The sequence below is a fragment of the Ostrinia nubilalis genome, chromosome 5 (genome assembly GCF_963855985.1).
Source record: "Ostrinia nubilalis chromosome 5, ilOstNubi1.1, whole genome shotgun sequence".
In the NCBI taxonomy this organism is placed as follows: Eukaryota; Metazoa; Arthropoda; class Insecta; order Lepidoptera; family Crambidae; genus Ostrinia; species Ostrinia nubilalis.
Window position 1 is genome coordinate 13,956,402 of NC_087092.1, and position 19,643 is coordinate 13,976,044.

The following is a 19,643-nucleotide window of genomic DNA, read 5'->3' on the forward strand; positions in this document are numbered from 1 at the left end:
GGTAGCAGGTTGAGTGTAGCGTAGTGTGTAAAATTGATTTCTTTTATTTGTTATGAATTGATAAGAGTATTATTTATTGATGATTTTCATCCCTAAAAAACAATTAAATAATATCATAGTGAAATATATTTGACACTTTAGTTCTTGTAGTTCAACTCTTCGATTTCTACAACTGGCGGTGTTAGCAGGTGTGTATTTTTCGCTGTAATTTCTTTAATTATTACCGCTAATTACCGATAATTAAACACTTGAGTTTTATTATTTGTGAAGTTTATTCATTAATCATTTAGGTTGAAAGTATTAAATTTTTTTAAGTGACACATGTATCCTAGTAATTTGGTTAAAGGTAGGTGATTGTAGGAAGGTAGGTCCATAACATTAGTGTACAATTACATTCTTGGAAAGTCTGCATTTAATATCATTTCACATGTTTCAATTTTGTTGGAATTAACAGTAAGTACGAACTATGAATTTTAGATTATTTATTTTAAAAAACTTACTCTGGCAAACTTCAATATCTTACAGGTTGAAATCAAACACTAGTGGTGCCTCACACACAATGTTTATTTAGTTACGAGAATCATTACTAATTTTTACAATTTTCCTTTTATGCGGTATGCCGAGATTCCAGACAACATGCGAAAGTCATGTCTCGCACTGATCAGTACTCACACACAGCATACAAAGAAAGAAAGATTTTATTTTATTTAGTCCTTAGACTACAACATTAGTTTAAGTACTTAATAGTTTGTTTAATTTGAACCAAAATATACAAGAGGTTAATACAATGCTTTTTCTTGATATCTATGGAATTACTGAAAACACATTCTTCCTACACATAAATCAATTCAAGACCACTTGAATTCCATTTTCACATTAATTTGACTGAAACAATTTATTTACACATTTTTTAATTGATTTTTGAAGTATAGAAATTTACCATGTCCTGATTTTGTTCCTGTAAATATGATTCCTCAGAAAAGTACACAAGTAACTCTTCTGAGGAATCATATTCACAGGAACAAATTATCATAAAAATTTAAGTGATTGTTAACAATTGCAGTTATTTTTCCTAGTCCTCTCGCTACATCTGTTTTTATTAACTTCAAAGAGTTTTCATGGGATTTTAGATTTAAGAAGGGTTATTCAAGTGGCCTTTGTAGTAGTCCCTTGCAGTGGCCTTTAGTCCAATGAGGTAACTGTAAATAATAAAGTGCATTTGCAACCAAATTCCTTAATAATGTTTATCAGATTTTGATGCAGTCATGAGCGTCAGCTATGCTGACTAGGAAGTCGTAACGCTCGTAACCGGGCGGCTTCGGCGGCGAAGTGCTACTGGAGCGTTGGTAAAATATTAAGTTTAAAATACATACACATTTCTCGTGTAATTTCCGCGTGGCGTGCGTGATTAAGGGCAATAGTTTGGCCAGTGACGCAACATACGTATTTTAGGCGCAAAAGAACGCATTTCGACCGTAACGGTCGCGCTGAAATGCAAAACGGCTCTGTAATGGCGCCGACGTTTAAATTTGATTTATAACCGCTCGGCATTCGTATAAGTCAGACGTTAATTGGTCACGTGTATCCTTTTTTCATGCGCGAGCAGTATTGCTGAAAGACTGAAGGAAATATGTGTCTTATACCTATATGATAAATGAATGAGATGGACAAAATGTGTCGAAATTACACATAATTCAGTTGAACTATTGATATCCTATGTTACCGAGCCGCCAGCCAAGGTATAGCAACAGCATAGGTACTAGAAGAAGTAAGAAGAAATACCTAGTTGCATACCTACCTTTCAAAGCCATCAACAGGACGTCTAAACGGCAAAAGTTAAGGTTTTCTTCAAGTTTCTAAAATTTTACCACCATTGTTTCTAAATTAGGCTTGATTGCATCTTAAGACAGTTGCGTGGGTGACCAAACTGTTCATGAAGTGACTCAACTGTGGGCCATTACGGCGAGATGTAGTACGTACGCGAGAGATATTTCAATTTTACTGCAAAATCGTTGTCTGTCCTCACTTTCCCCTAAAATGGAACGATGCAATTAATTCGGTGTTCACAAATCAACCGTAAATATACGCGCGCCTCTCTACACACACATAAAGTTGTTGTCAATTTTTTCGCTACTAAAAGGGGCACATTCTTGTTTATACTAGGACCATACCGGCCTGGTGCGTCTTCTACTTTTAGAAACAAGTAAATTGGTCGGTTTTTAAATTGACCAGAGGTGGAATTGTGTAAAGCAATCGTAATCATTTGACAAGAATCGAACCCGGGAATGAGTCGCTTATTGATTAACTGTGCTACTATTTATAATTTATGATCATAACGAAATTTTGATTCTTGTCAGTATAAGAGAATGACTCGACTCGCCTTTTTGTGTGGATGGCAACACATTTATTGATCAAACATAATAAAGAACTTACTTTAGTATTCATTATTATTCGCCCAAAAGATAATAGCTACTGGGTAAATAGAAGTTATTCATTCATAGATTTTATTACGAAACATATTGATTTTAATATTTTCTGTAATCTTTTGTTTTGATTTAGCAGTCTATAATGGCTATGTTGTAAAACAAACGCTGTTCTGTTTTATTTTTCAATGATCTCATCTAATTTACTGTTGCTAATTCGGATGTTATAATTAACATCACGTGACGTCTCGTGTCCTTTCTGTGCCATTTAAATGGCCATTAGAAACTTGGTTCAGCTTCAACCGGTCTTATTTTAATGGTAAATATCCTTATTTTCCTCTGACCTTGGTACGCTAATGCGAAAAACGAGTCAAACAACACGCCATCCGACTTTGAAACAATTTTACCTGAAAGAATTGTATCGTTTCTTCTAGTCATCAGTGAAGCTTTATGACAAATATTTTTACTTCGGTCCCATTTTGCACGTAATACAATCAAGAATAGTACAATACGTAAGTTTATTTATCTTTCTCTGTCGCCAAAATGCGAAAATAATGCACATAATACTACTTAATTTGGTAAAATACAATTTTGTCCGAAATAATGATTGGTGCTCTAGATTTTATCGAAAGTAGCAATGAACTTATTACATGAGTTGGTTACATAATTGTTTTAAGTATTTTTTGGTTCATTAATTTGGCCTACCTATACCATTGGGTGTTACAGATAAACCCAGCAAAATGACATAAATTATGCCACTCTCAGTATTGTTTTATAATTACTAAATGAAGGGAAACCGGAATATATTAAGATTTTATAAGACTTTTCAAGCAATTTTCGCCTTTCTCGGCCCAACATTTCCTGCTAATGTCCCACATCAGCCCGACGCCTCACGGCTGTCGACCTGGATTTATGACTTATTGTTAGAAACTGTAATATTTATAGGGCCTTCGCTCTTAATCAACGCCTACCGCGACATTTCCCTACGCGGAACACTCAAGACAGCTTTCTATTGTTTCTTAGTTACAACATACAGTCGGTTCGAATTTAACTTTATTTATTTTGACCGCGATTCTTCGTGTATTTTCAGAGCCAAAGTTGTTTTTCTCGTTTACGTTTCGAGTAGTACGTTTTAATCCGTCACGAAATGCTTTAGAGCACTTTTTGTGTCAAGTTAAATTTAATCCATCAGTTTTTAATTGAAAATTAATTTATCTAATTGCTTTTAAGTAACGGGCTGCTAAGATTGTTAAAAACATTCGCTCTCTCGAGATAGACAGGCGATCGTTCATAGGAAATGCTGAGTGCTCGAACGTAAATAGACTTGTGTTTTGTCGATTTGTTCGGCTGTCCTGTCGCCTGAAATCAGGGTTGCTAAGGCTCTTATTGAACGAAACGAAGCTCAAAAATTATCTATTCAAAGCCAAGCTTAGATTCAAACATGAATGGTTGAACTTGAATAATAGACTCAATCACAAGCTGAAATGTTTTTAATGAAAACTTATTTTCATGATTGGTCTTGTAAAAACTCTGTAATGTATCTGTTGGTAGATATGTTGCCTTACGAACAAAGCTCAAAGACCAAATTTGTATTGGAGAGTCTGTAGACAGATAGAGTGCTATCTGAGCTGTCAACCCTCGCTAGAAATGTAGCTATGTGCGGAACGCGGAGTCGGTCGCCGATGTTATAATTAGCGGAGCCCTTTCTGTCTTGTTTCGGGCCTGGAGTTCCTTCTGCAGCGCGTTTCGCGGAACTAATGTTCGCATATACCTACCTATCTACCGAAGAATTTATAAGATGTATTTGTAATCTCACCTATAAAAGTTTTGTAGCAGTCCTTGACTTTAGGACTCTACATAGGTTATTTTGAGATATCTAGCAATGTAGCAAGAATATTCACCTTAAACATCGCATTTCCTAAAAAACCTCTAACTGTGTGATTTCACTTTTAGGGATTTGTTTCACCAAGAGCTTTCAGTTAAAAGATTCGACTTGCATTTTAGAATACACAAAGCCACACAGAAATTAGATATTTTTAGCGTAGTGACAAACTTGGGCGGTGATGTGTTAATTAACTGCAAACATTTTAATAGGATATTTCCCAAAACCTGCGTATGTAAATAGATGTTATATTCTCGTCATGTACACATTAATTTATTATACGCTTTTGTTTATCTTTGGCATTAGATGAGTCTATGAAGTAATGTTTCCAAAATAATGAAGAGTGTAGGATAAGATGTAAAAAAAAGAAAAGCCATTCAATTAAATGTGCACTATTGTTCCAGAAATCTTAGCGATGCGTGTGTTGACAAACTGTGATGAATAAACCAGTGTTCATGAATAAATGTAAACACACAACAAATGGCCAATACTAATTAATGAGCCAAATGTTGAAATAAACAACGAGGTGAATGCACTTTGCTAATATTCCTGTGGCTGGTGTTTACTAATCCTTCTGTTTGACATTGGCAATGACAAATGTCCATGGACGCAATAGCCGCATGAACATGTGAATAGTCCTATTTAATTAGTTGAATAATTGTTTACTCTTGTTCACACTCAAATAGGCAGAGAAGAGACCCAAACTGCAAAACATGTTCAAAGTAAATATGTATTTTTCTTTTTTATACACATTCTAGGATGTTGCCTTAATTAAACCTTTCTGCTTCTATCCTTTTCACAGATCTTGAGTTTGGCTTAAAAAGTTAACACCAATAAAGTGTAAACTATCATTAAAATTTTATTTGAGCATCGTGTTTGTAAATTGAAACTCAATGTACGAAAATTGAACGTAACTCTTAGAGAAAGTCGAAGATCTCATCCAAACGTCTTCGTAACGTCTATTATTTTGATTGGTACAAATACGTCTTTATCAATTTGTCTATAGGGGGTAGGGCAAAAGCACCGTGGCGAAAGGGCATGACAATCGATTAAATTCACTTTCCATCTAACTGGCTTGAGCAAGTGAAGACACTGAAGGCCACTTGCGTAAACAAATGTCCTCCGTAAGGGTATTAAGTGAAAGAATGCTAAAATTGCGATTTTGGCTTAGGACTCTACATAGGTTATTCCTTGGGGAATTATAATATGACTAAATGCATTCTGTAAATATTGTCAGGAATAAAGGAGAATAAACTATTTCCTTTGATACCTAAATAGACTGTTACAGAAATAAAGAGACCGATCAATTTAAATAAATATTAGATTGCAAATAGCTCTCGCCCGTATGAATTAGGTCATCTTCTACCCAGCTGTTGACGCTTAGGAAGTGTGAAACAAGATCTGACTAATAAAATCTTGAGTAGTTCCAAATGTCTATAGAAACTAAAGTAAATAAAGCGTTTAAACATTTTTTTCTATATGTCATATTTTAACGTCGTTACATGAAACTTTTAGCATTTGAAAACTTCATGAAAATAAAAAAAGCTTCCATTATATGAAACTGTGGTTATTGTTTTAATGCATTGAGAAATGACTAATATTTTTTATATTAGGTAATTAAATAATTATGTACTGCTATGTGTTTAATCGCTACTTCACTTATTATGATTATTTCATATTTATTTATGTAAAGTGAGTGACTTTAGTTTCCTGTAAAATGAATGTAGGCCTAATAAAAATAAATAAGTAGATACTGTAGTTAAAAATAAAATAACCAGTATGCATGTATGCATAATTTTTAAATATAGAGAAAGCGACTTGGCAACCGTTTAGTCAAGACATGATCATACCCGGTTCTATAAATCATAGGCCCAAGTTTATAAAACACCTAAGTAGACTGTAATATATGGATCTAGAGATCTAGACTTAGAGCTATGATATAACTATGTTTTGTACGTACGTACAGTAAACAGCACATGAGGATTTACATATTTGTTTTGTTGCAAAATCGCATCTATTACAACCACATTAGATACCAGTGTTTAACTTGAAGTACTAGAGTCAGTAATTTCCTCTACGACAGGAAGATGCGCCGGCGCAAATATATCCGCGTTCGCTAATTGCTCCACTATTCGCTCCACAATAACCGCGCATTAAATTGCATGTTGGAGAAAGTGTGGCAAAAATATCAAATTATAAATCAATGACGTGCCTTCAAATGTAAAAAGTTGGTCCACTTTTAGATGCGACCAAACGAAGATCGGCATCTCGTAAATAATTGTAATTGTAAATTAAATGTCTAGTTTGACCGGGTTTAAATAAAATATCGTAGAACCTCAAATATAGTCCATCACACGAATAATATAATATGCACTTAAATAGGTTTAGACTTTAGATAGATGTCTACGAATGCCGTTTGAAAGTCTCTAAAATTTTCTTGAAGATGAGCCTGGTAGAGCGTAAGGCTTTTTAACTTGAGTGCTTGCTTTCATGCAAAGGCAACACTGTGTCAAAATGAGTAACATTGTGACATGAAAATCTCTTTATATATGAAGTTTGAAATAAAGCTGCACTACTTTTTTGGAAGAGTGACAGACTGACAGTATAATCCCAATTAGGAAGATTACCTAGAGGTTGTTGTCTTGGAGCAGACAAACCAGCACCGTCATGGGTAACTATTTTGTTTTGATTTCATAAGACGTGTTAACGTAGATCATAAAATGTTACCTTCCATTAGGCACGTCTCTACACAGGTCGTGCGCAATGTAATCGCTGCGGCTGTGACGTTTACGAAACATTAATTAATGTAGGAACAAGAACGATCTCATTTGAACTTTCACCCGTACAATAGGCGCTGGCACTAAATTGATTTTCTAATGCACCACCGGAGTAATCAATTATGTCATCAGTAATTATCGTATATAATTTCGCGGAAATGTTGTATGGGAACCAATTCTGCAATGTTACGCGATTTGTTCTTTTCATATCGCTTACGAAACGACATTACATGTGTCGTATGTACGACATCGTGTACTCGTGTGGTGCATATACTGTGCGAAAGCCGATAGATTGAGATCATGTAGATAGAGCAGGATTAATCCATAGCTAACTAGACTAAGAAGGTGTTTACATAATCCATGAAATGGGTCAAACGTTTAATGTGGATAGGTACTTTATGCAAACAATGTTCAACTTGTGAAAAAGGCATCTATCGATCGATAGAGACTGCCTGAAAAGTATTAACATAAGAAATAAACTCTGCATTACACACCCGCATAATCCAACCTTCGTGTCTTGTAAGTTTTTATTCATTAACGAAACAACTAACACATTACGAGAGTTAACTAGACTGATAAATGCGTCTGTGACTTCGTCTGCCATCTTTACATTTATAATAAACCAGTGTGCGAAATCGGCTCGGGCGGTAATGAGATAAAATTGTATATTATTTGGTTAATCAGTGTCATTACATTCTTTCTCACGTGCTGTGCGTTTGCCTTGGTACCTAATTATCAAAATTGCAGCGTGCAAGTGTTATTTGGGCGTTTTTAAAGAGTTTACGCATTTCGTGTCACGGTCCCCAGCGTAGCTCGCTGACCTCTGTCGCAGGGTTGTCAATATTCTACGTACCTTATGTACTGTTTAGTATAGAAAGATATGTCATTTTCTCTTCTAGAATCATGTATTGTTGAAGTATGAGTACGCTGCTCGATTTCCTAGCAACAAATTAAATCTAAATAGAATTTTTGTTTTAAGAATCTGAGGGTTAAAAGTTAAAACAACTTAGAATACTTATTTTTCAGGCGTTTTGTGAGCGTCTGACATGGCTCAATCGGATCGACATCAGGCGGTGATTGTTTAATATCACATTGATTCATGCCAGCAGTGTCCCAACCATTTAACCTTTGTATTTTGTTCCTTATCAGACTTACAATAGGTTACCATTTGCGCTAAATCTTTTCTCACAGAGGTAATACGAATATTTGAAAATTGGCCTGCTCAGAGCAGCCCTAAAGTAGGTTCTCACTGCGGCGTACGCAGGCTCCACAAAAGACTCAATTCTCAATCCCAATCCCAATTTATTTATTTGAATAAATAAATAAAAAGGAAAAGGACAATGTTCGTTCTCCATACATTGTTCGCCTAAGAACCAACAATTTTGACATATTACTACCCGAAAGCGAAATAATACGATTCTGTGTGTAAGAACAATGATTCCTGATGGACACTTGCCATAAAATTAATGATTAAGAATATTAAATCACAGCGATTTTATAATATGTCGTTTATGACAACATGGCGTCTAATGTATTGTGTGAATGTATGAACACCGATTCGCGAAAAATGTTTTGTATTGTCGTCACGCCGAGTCGCAGCCAAATAGTATAAAATAATAGAACAAGTTTTAGAAATACAACTCGGCATTCCACTTTTATAATATGCCCACATATTGCACGTAAATAAACAACATGAATCGTAGGTTGTTTCCACCCTTGTCATCTGATACATGAAATAAACTCCTATTGTATTATAGATATCGAAGCCGAATCGTATATAATAATAGAATGGGTTTTGGAGATCACTCGGGGTTCCACTTTTATAAAATACCTACATATTACATAAAAATATCACGAATCATGAGTTTTCTTTTCACCATTTACATCTGACACGAGATAACAAACTCCTATCTCCATGACTACCATCGTAGTCTATGCCAAAGACTACAATATTTTAAGCAAGAAGTTTCAAACCTTAGCGGCTACGGTAACCCCTGGGCCACATACATCATGATAACATTCGGTCGACACCGGAACGAAGTCTTGCGATTATGCAAAAAAGCATCGTATTCTAGTGCGGCTATATCACGTTCAACCGGGGTTTTAATTCGACTAAAGTCCTGACTAAAGACAGGAAGAAAATACGCCGCATTGTATGAGCACTTCGTGTTCGTTAAAGCGGCTTCAGATCTAGAGCCCACATAGTTTTCTTTCCAATAATATCCGCAAGTAGCGCTGCATGATCTTTACAACAAAAACGGCAATACTTATTAAGGTGCCATAATTATATGATTACTTTGGCACGGTATTATACACGTTCGAAGATTTGTCATTTTCATTCATTTCTTCATCATCATCATCATTTCAGCCACAGGACGTCCACTACTGAACATAGGCCTCCCCCAATGACTTCCACATCGCACGGTTGGTAGCGGCCTGCATCCAGCGCCTTCCCGCTACCTTTATCAGGTCGTCAGTCCACCTTGTGGTGGGTTGACATTGCAGAATATGACTTTTGATAGGTTCATCATAGAATTCGGCGGGGATATCCTCACGGAGGAAGTTCGTAAAAGGGCGGAACAAGATCTTATAATAATGCAAGGCCGAAGCTGTTTCGCGCGTGCTCCTACGTGTAATCCGGCGAGTATGCAATAAATAGTAATGTCTGGTAAATAGTGGTAATACGTATCGTTCGTTCGTTCGTTTCAGCCGAAAAGACGTCCACTGCTGGACAAAGGCCTCCCCCAAGGATTTCCACGAAGACCGATCCTGCACCGCTCGCATACAGGCACCTCCCGCGACCTTCACCAGATCGTCGGTCCACCTAGTGGGAGGCCTGCCCACGCTACGTCTTTCGGCTCGTGGTCGCCACTCAAGAACTTTCCTGCCCCAGCGGCCATCAGCTCTACGAGCTATGTGCCCGCCCCGTCTATGTCTGTATGCGCTACGATTACAGGGTATCATTTTGCATAGTCGCAAGACTTCACTCCGCTGCTGTCAAATCAATGTCGCATAATGTTATCGCAATGTGTGTGGCCCTTGGCCAAATCACAGAAGCCTATGCGAAGAAAGAGCACTTGAATGACAATAAAAATCAGGGTTACCATTTTATAAGATCTCCTCACTATTGAGGGTAACAAAGTAACATTAATAATCTAGCCATTAATGAAGAATGTTCACTAATTTTGTTTTTTAGCTTTCTGTATTCTCTGTTAAAAATAAAAAATACACGTGAAAGAATTATTTCGATACGTCAATTAGTTTCCAAGATATTGAATTTTAAAAGTGCAGGCGGCGGCCAGCCCGCCATTTTATGCGCGTGACGTCATATTACAACGACTGGCTCATATTTGTATGGGTGGAATCTTGCAAACTGAATTAAGACCCACTTCCAGGCAACCGATTAAGCTGAAATTTCGCAAACACATGTGATTTGGATGACCATGCAATATTATGATGACATGGAGCTGATCTGATGATGGAGCTGGAAGGTGGCCATAGGAACTCTATAATAAAACGACTTAAATGCATCGAGTTTGGGCTCGTTCGTTTTGTATTGATGAGTATTTTAATTCTATATAGTAATCGGGGTCTAATGATGGAGCTGGAAGGTAATTCGCAATAAAACGACACAATCGCATCAAGTTTGGGTTTGGTTCAATTTTAATTTCTGTGATGGGTCTGGGTGTTAATATGTATAATAAGTTTGTATTTACAAAAAAAAATATTTAAGTATGTTTATATCCGTTTTCTAGTGAGCGGACGCTGTGAATGTACGTCACACGGGGTCACGTGACCGTCGGCGGGACTCAATATTTAAGCGAACTTTGAATGCCTATAAAATCATAACTACTGGGTATTTTTGAATGAAATAAAAACTAATGTATTTGTAAATGTAAAAGCTTAACTGTAACATAGGTTTCAAGTGATTTTGCATACCTAGTAACATTCTCAATTACATTTATTACCTATACGAGAAAGTAAAGCAACATGCGGTTTTATTTTAATTTGTAAAATATTTGTAACAGTTTGTTCCAAGTTTAGTTTTACAACAGTATTGCTGTTTCAGCTGTCACTGTGAAGCTTTGGGAAAATAAATAAATAGAAAAAATATTAACATAAATATTTATTTAAGTTTTTATGTTCATTATCATAATATGCCAATTTAAGTTACACTGTGTGACAGTCTTTGACACTAAACAAACTCTTCAGCTTAATAATACCTACCTACAGGGCGTTTTTATAGTTACTCTTGCTGATGAAACAAGAAGGGTTGATTCTACTAAAGTCCGATTTTTAATTCGACGGAATTCTGACAGCTGTCATTTTTTGACAATTCAGATGTAATAAGCCTTTTTTGCATTGAATTATTAATAAATAATATGAAATGAAATTTCATCAAGTACAACTTACAAGAATGAACTATTGTTTGTTTTGTGAATTCAATGTACACATATTATTATGTACATTTTAGAGATTAAATATAAAAAAACGTGTTTTTAACACAGTAAAACAACATATTAACATAAACGAAAATACGTATTGATCATCAATCATCATTATCGTCATCATAATCAACTTGGATTATAAAATCGGCATCTTGTTATATTGATTATTTTATGAAGCTAAGATTTTATTAACAAAAGGATTTTCATAAAAAAGGTTTGTAACCCATGGATTATTGGCCAGGGAGTCCAGTAATAAAAAAATAATTTCCCAATTTTTTTTGTAACTTCAAAAATGTGATAATAAAAATTCAAATGACCATTTTGAAATGATCAGTACATTTTTAAGCCTTAGTTTTTCAACTGAAACATTAAATTCAAGAAAGGATTATTTTTTAATTTGTGAAAATGCTCTCCATTCTTACTGGGAATGTTTCAATGTTGGTAACACTTCTGAAATGTCAAAATTCCGTCGAATTAAAAATCAGAGTATACTGAAATACAACTACTTTTCTTACAGGACCAATATCAAATTCTCAAAAAAATTCACATCCTCGTGATGGTGAGAATTTCTATGGAGAGGTTTTTTTTATATTCGGTCTCTTGGGATAAGTTATTCCATTTGAGCAGTAGAATTAATCCTTTTTATTCGATCACATATAAAAACAAAACAAGTGTTTAGGAAAACTTCTTCTTTGGTATGGTATCACTACGGAGTTATAATGTCGGCAACTCTGTATCACTGACTTGTAACTTTCAAACAGCATGAATAATAAGGGCACCACATTGGTTTTCTTTCTGAAAAAAGGCTTCCAGTTTTAGTACTAACCCTTTAGCACTATTTCATTGAAATAAAAATACAATAAACGCACAGAAGACTGAAATTGAGTCAACTGACGTGACATTTATAATTTGTTGACATTATGACAATTTGACAAGACTAGGGATTGAAAAAGTTTTAATTGAAAAAGTAAAATGACAATTTATTAAAACGATTCACAAGGATATAATCGATTAAAAATATTTATAAAATGTTCTGATACTTGCCTGTAGCGATTATCCAATCCTGGTTTCTACTGAAAAACTACCTCGTGGCAAGATTTTAATAAAATAATAAAATCTTTATCTTCTCTTTCACAATCTATAAAAGTTCATTTGGTCTATTATTATACATGTGCTATGAATGAGGGTTTTCGCGATTGAAAAATCCGCGAGATGGCAATACGTAGACGCGAGGTCCAAATGCTGCATGATTGGTGGATATCTGTCAATGTCATGTCAAAAATAACCAATCATGCAGCATTTGGACCTCACGTCTACGTATTGCCATCTGGCGGATTTTTCAATCGCGAAAACCCTCATTGGCATAGATTATGAGAGACTGGCAACTATACTAGGTTAATATCAGGTGATCCGTCTGCTCGTTTGCCTCCTGTCACATAAAAAAAAATATATATATAAGGTGTTATTTTTTATACTGATCATACTTTACCAACGCATCTAATAAAATCATACAAATACAACCCAAATGTTTTTAAAAAAAAATTCAGGCTAGTTTTTGTTTTTACTTTTCCTAACAAAAAAAAGATATTATTTTTACAACCATCCTGTCTTCACTCACTGCCTCTCTCTCTTTCTTTACTCATTTCATTCATACGCGTACGAACAATGGCCGAGCGCGTTCATTCAACGTTCACACACATAAAGGTTAGATTACACTAAACCTACGTTACCAAAAATTATCACTCGTGAGTATGTACGATGTTACGTCATGTTAATAGGTACTACGCGCTGGGAGAAACAAAATCTAGCCACATAAGTAGGTAAATAAGTGTATTTTCATTAGTGTAATAGCGGGGGACTTTTCCAACGAACCGAGGCGAATCATCCGCGTTAAACTAGAAATTTAAAAAAGGATAGAAATTGGAATTCAATATCTACGGTTTCGTAATGCCTACGCAATTTATTTAGAGACGTAATAAAAAATTGATAGGTACATACCTATGACTACTTCGCTTCGCTTCAGTGGAAATGCACCCTAATATTGAATATGAATAGGTGTTGTAAATAAAACTCACTGATCAATTTTCCTGGTTTTAATTCCTAAATTATGATTTGCCATCACACTTTAGATTCATTGATTTTACTTATTCACACATTTACCTATTTTGAATGTTGTTATTTAAAGTTCCTAGGTTATTATTACACTAATCACAATACATTTTGAACGTCAAGCCTTTGTTGAATGTTCACGTAAACACTGTCTTGCACTGTCTAATCTAGCCACGATCGAATTGAGGTAATGCTTTCGGGCTGCACACTTGCTTGCTGTTCACTAGACACCACGTCGGATGTTGTATTCACAATTCGCGCACTAACTTTTTTACGGAAAAAGTCCCTTTCGCGTAAACAAGCACTCATCTGTCCAAATCACACTGTAGGTATGTACCTAGGTAGACTTCCGCAATAACCATCGATAGAACTCGGTCGCGGTCGTGGCCCTCTGGCAACAACTCCTTGATAAGGCATTCCGTATTTTTACGCAAAAGCCGCCGTCTGCGGCGCTCGCATCTGGGTACCGCCAGCACTGTGCCGGTGATTGAAATTGAAATCCAGAACTTCGTCCTCGAAGCGCACGGGATCTCGTCAAGTCAGGATACGGCTGCGCTCCCTGAAGCGTTGCGCGGCTCCAAACAAGCAAGGTGTGAAGGTTTTCGACTCGTCAATGTTTCTCGTCGGCCAGTTAGTGTGCCCGAAACATAATTTCACCTGCTGCGTTTTGTTATTGATCAAGCGCGGCATTGTAATAACTCGCACATACACTGCAATACGTTTGGGCGCATTGGACGGACTGGGACGATTATTTATGTTGTTGCGCTCCCGCATGCCGATCGGCGGCTCGGCGCGGGCTGTGGGCGCGGAGCGACTGGCAGCGATATCAATATGGCCGACTCACGCGGCGCGGCACGTGGCAGCGGTCGTTGCCCTCGGCCGGCTACTACGATAGTGCGTAAACGAATACTCACCGCGCTCAAAGGATGATTTATTTTTTATTTTTTTCGAAACATTCTTTGTCGTTTTACTCGAAAACTAGCCTGAATTTTTTTTTAAAAACACTTGGGTTGTATTTGTATGATTTTATTAGATGCGTTGGTAAAGTATGATCAGTATAAAAAATAACACCTTATATATGTTTCTCACACTTCAACTGGCATTGGATTCAACATCGGATTCTGACACTTTTACAGTTATGATACCATGAATATCAGTTTATGGTCCTAATTATTTTTATTTTATTTACGACCTTCGACCAGTTGACACTTTAGATATCTTCTTGTAATAGTGTCAATATCTTTTTAGCTTTTAACGCAAATCTAGTCTTCAAAGCAGTTTAATCGATTTATTTTATTTTCAAAATCGATATTTTATTGTCTATGATGGCCGCAGGAACATCACTATACATGGACTCCCAGCAATAAAGTACGGTAATGCCTCGTACAGATTTTATCGGCAAAAATTATGGAACTTGATAGGTTTTAGACCATGCCACGCACCAAAACGTCCGGAAGTTGTAATAGTATTATAGAATAAACGTTAAAAGACTTATTTATTTAATTTTTCAATGCTTAAGTGTCCATTAGAATGAAAGGGTGCTTAATGTATTTAAAAAAATAGAAAATAATTATGATGGGTTAATGTTTTTGGGCGGTTTTTTAGGCGGTTTCTGACAATGTCCTTTGAGAATTGGCCTGCTCAGAGCAGCCCTAAAGTAGGCTCTCACTGCGGCGTACGCAGGCTCCGCAGGCCGGATCTGGGTCACACGGGCGCCACCCGAAAACGGCTCAATTCTCACTCAATCCCAACCGCATTTTCGCATTTTGAATACCTTCACAAAACATTTCCGAACAAGCCTAATCAATTAATTTCTGTAATAACCAATTTACCACAGTTTAATTAACATGTAATAGCGCTTTATATCACGTAAACAGTTGTTGCCTTTTTGCAGGTTGTAAAGTTGTAATTTTTTTTATTGTCTTCATCAGAAAATCAAACGAGCTGCCTGCTGCAATCGATTTTCTATTGTGACTCTACTATTGTGCAAAAAAATCTTAGCTTAAAATTAAATTGTACGCTTAACATTTAGGCCAATTATTATATTTCCTAGTATCATCGTGAATTTAAGCAATATCTAAATCAAAATGGCACGTGTCGTGAATTAGCAATTTGTGAGATCGGAAAGCAATCATGAAGCACAGGCTAAATATAGATGGGATAAATTCGAAAACACAATCATCTGTGAGCCAGTAACATTCACACGATCCCGAATGTTTGATGCCTACCATTTCGCGATTCCTGGGAATCGTGACATATTCGCTCCAACGCGAAACTACTAACGGTCGAGCGATTTCCTGCAGTTGCTGCACCGCGTGTGCGAAATGAACGCTTTTGTTCATTACTCATACGAGTACACAATCACATTCACTCATCTCTCTTCTTTCTGACGTGCATCGATTTGACATTACCAAGTACAATAATTTTATGACACACACCGATTCATCAGTCCAAAAAGAGATATTCAATTAATATTAATTGAATATTACTTATTGTTACACATTTGTGCTTATTACCTGTTGAAATTTTCAGAAGATATTTTTGCTTTGTTCAATTAACATGTGTTTTAATGAAATTTATTTTCTGTTCAAAGAATTTCTTAATCAGTTTACTAAAAATGTCGGCTTCAAATTACAGTTTATGACCGAGTAGAAAGATTGGTGCGGATTGATTAATTGTAGATGCTAGATAGAGCTGGCTCACGACGCGCGGGCTGACGTGTAATCTGGACACGGCTGTCAAGTGTCCCGAGTAAAATTAGCCAGGGGCCTGCTCCTTGCTCTTTTCCTATTGATTTGCGCCGATAATACGTTGGAGCCACTCCAGACTCATTTATCTTATGAACTAAAACACCCGCAAACCTTTTCGCTATAATGAAAGACTGTACTTACGACGAAATGAGTCGACTGAACGGTGTGTCAATTTTAGTGTTTTATGTATCGTAATATCGATTTAACGAACTTAATATATCTAATATCATTAATACACAATAGTTTATTCCATTTTTCTTTGAGTATTTTCCGTATTTACCAAAATAACTAATTATTTAACGTTTAAATGTATTTTGATGCACGTTTTCCTGTTTTTTTAACAGTTATAATGCATAAATTCATTCAGCTATAATGCAAAAATATGCAGTTGATTTCGAATTTCGATTAATATTTACGTAGGAAACAATTTGTAATTTAAATAAAATATAGGGACAGCATTGAAAATCATTTATCGTAATTCCTTTCAAATCAACGCTCTGTGCTAGAATGGTTTTGTTTAGAGTTCTTACGCGTCCTTAAATATGTGATTACAACGTTTGTTGTAGTCATTTACGGCAAACGTAATCACATACAATTAGTAGCGTTTTTACTACTAAATTAATATTCCATATCAACCAACGCAGTTTAATCAAAGCTTCAGGTAATGTTTTCATTGCGTAGGCAGTAGCGAGCGACAAGCAGGGCGGCCTTTCAGCGGTAGTTTCGCCCGCGACGGAGTAAGCGCCGCACGCGCCCGCCCCGCTCGAGTGCTCGCATCGTGTGAACACCCCTCAGTTCAGCCCTTGGACTTTTCTATACCACGTTTTTGAAGTGCATTCGGATATTTTGGAACTAAAACGCCAGTGATTATTTGTGCTTAGAGCATGTGAGTACGTAATTTAAATTAATATCGAACCATTTTGTTATCATAGATAAAAACTTTGCAGATATCGGTATCGGTAATAACATGATAATTTTGAAAGTTTAAGCCATAATGGAAATAAATTAAAAAGAGAAAATTGTTGAATGACAAAATACTAATAGAGTTTACTTAGATGATTTCTTAGATCTTTATCATTGGAAAGTGGTTAAGTTTACGATGAAAATTATCTAGATACAGTTTAAAAATGTTTATTTGAAATGCCAGTGTCTATTTAAATACTATAAAGCTAGTTTTGTTATTCTTAAACATTTAAGTGCTGTAGCCAGACACGTCAATTAATAGAACTGAACATGAGCTTGATAATCCTGTCCTCGTCTGATTGCAGTCTTCACTACATATTATAAAACAAAGTCGCATTCCTGTCTGTCTGTCCCTATGTATGCTTAGATCTTTAAAACTACGGAACGGATTTTGATGCGGGGATAGAGTGATTCAAGAAGGTTTATATGTATAAAACATGCATATTATAGAAGAGAAAAGCCGGGAATTTCCATTGCAACCGTGCGAAGCCGGGGCGAGTCGCTAGTGTCCAATAAAACACTCATGATAGTAATAATTTATTTGTATTGATTTCATATTATATGCCTACTGTAAATTATATGCATACATAAGTGCATCGTCGTGGGTATATTAGCAATATATTTGTAGCCAGCGAATGCGGCTAGTCTGGACCGGTTTGAAAGTGAGGGTTTTTGTCGACGAACCGGATCACTAAATAATGCCAGTTTATTACATGCTAATATAGCGCTACATCTATTTTTGGACCTCAATGAGTTGACAAGAGAAAACACCAACCGAATTGAGAACCTCCTCCTTTTGTTGAAGTCCATTAAAAATATACGAAAAGCCTTTATTGCAAGCTTTAAAAATATAGTTTCAATAAATATCTCACTGAAACTGCCGATGTATTCATACACGGTGCTAAATTGATCATTTTATTCCGAACTTCGGAGTATCGAAAAGCGCCACAAAACGAATGTTTTTCCGCTCACGGCGCTTTTATGACCTGCTAGCGATAGCCGCTGTTCACGTGAAATTGACCCTTGTGTATATGCCCAATAAAACACCCAAATAATTCCTTATCGCAATAATTATTCTGTTAAAATCTATCTTTTCTTCACATCTTTGATGCGAGACGAGTTTTGACTGGCACATTTACTCTACATATAAAATATTTGAAAACGAAAAATGACCGAAATCGTAATACCTACGGCTAATAGATCACTGCGGTCTTTTAATTGGCTTTCATAAAATAACAATAATAATGCGTCTGCAGTTGATTCGCGCAGCGCAATTAGCTGTTTTATTTATTAAACAATGCTATCAAATCAGTTTAGCAATCGGCAAGTCTAAATAGAAGATATTTTTTATTATTATGAATTTATTAAAAACTTCCATCTCTCAGACGTTTCTGGTACGTTTTACTTGAAGATATTTTATGTAGAGTTGGGTCACAACAATCAAGTGGTACCCAGAACAGAACCATCAGTCCATCACACATGTAGAATGAATCTATTATCTTAGCCGGAAACGAAAGCATTTATCTCTCCAATTATCAAATTCGATATTGCCTGCTTTCTATTGAGGTAGAGCACAGTAATACGTCCATTACGCGTCGCATCGGCTGTATACATTTTGTTATGTATAATTATTGTTGGCGCTATCAATCAATCTTATCTTATTAATAATGTTCGAAGAGACTATTTGTAGCCGTTTTATTTTTGTTAACTTGTTTTATTCAACGAGAACATAAAATAGTGCTATAATTTTACGATTTGTCTAATATTGTTAAAAAGCATTTTGTTATAATTAATCAGTTTTATTTAGTTTGAAAAAACTTTCAATGATAAAGTACTCAAAAGTTTTATTAAACTGTATTTCAACGTTACAATTTGTGCTTCACTCTTATTTAATGCATTGATGAAAAGCCGAAAAGTAGGTTTGCCAGATTTCTATATTGTGGCCTATTCATTTTTAGTTTATCCTACGCACACTAAAATCCGTTTCATCCGAATCGATGTCATCTATAGAGATCCGCTAGCCCGTTGATAAACGCATCATTTGGTGTGTAATGCAAAAACTTGGTAATTGAATAGTCGGAAATCCAGCATTAGCGGCGGGCGACGAACCCGTTACCTCGTTTTTAGAACGACGACCTTGCACTGGTGAAGACTCAGCTTAGTTTGGACGTTATAAATGTACAGTCATCAACACATCAGACTGTAAATGACACTTATTAAAAGTACATAAGAATACGAGTAAACAGAATTAAACATGCCGGCGTCTGTACATAATAATTGTTGGAATAAGA

At 35.9% G+C, this 19,643-nt stretch overlaps 1 protein-coding gene across 1 annotated transcript in view; it reads left to right on the forward strand.

The window, feature by feature from the left end:
• The first annotated feature begins 17,121 nt into the window (after positions 1–17,121).
• LOC135072287 (uncharacterized) overlaps positions 17,122–19,643 on the forward strand; it is a 29,121-nt gene continuing 26,599 nt past the window's right edge. Inside the window, exon 1 of the mRNA XM_063966228.1 lies at positions 17,122–17,275. The gene's annotated coding sequence lies outside the window, so the exon portion shown is untranslated. The remainder of the gene's footprint in view (positions 17,276–19,643) is intronic.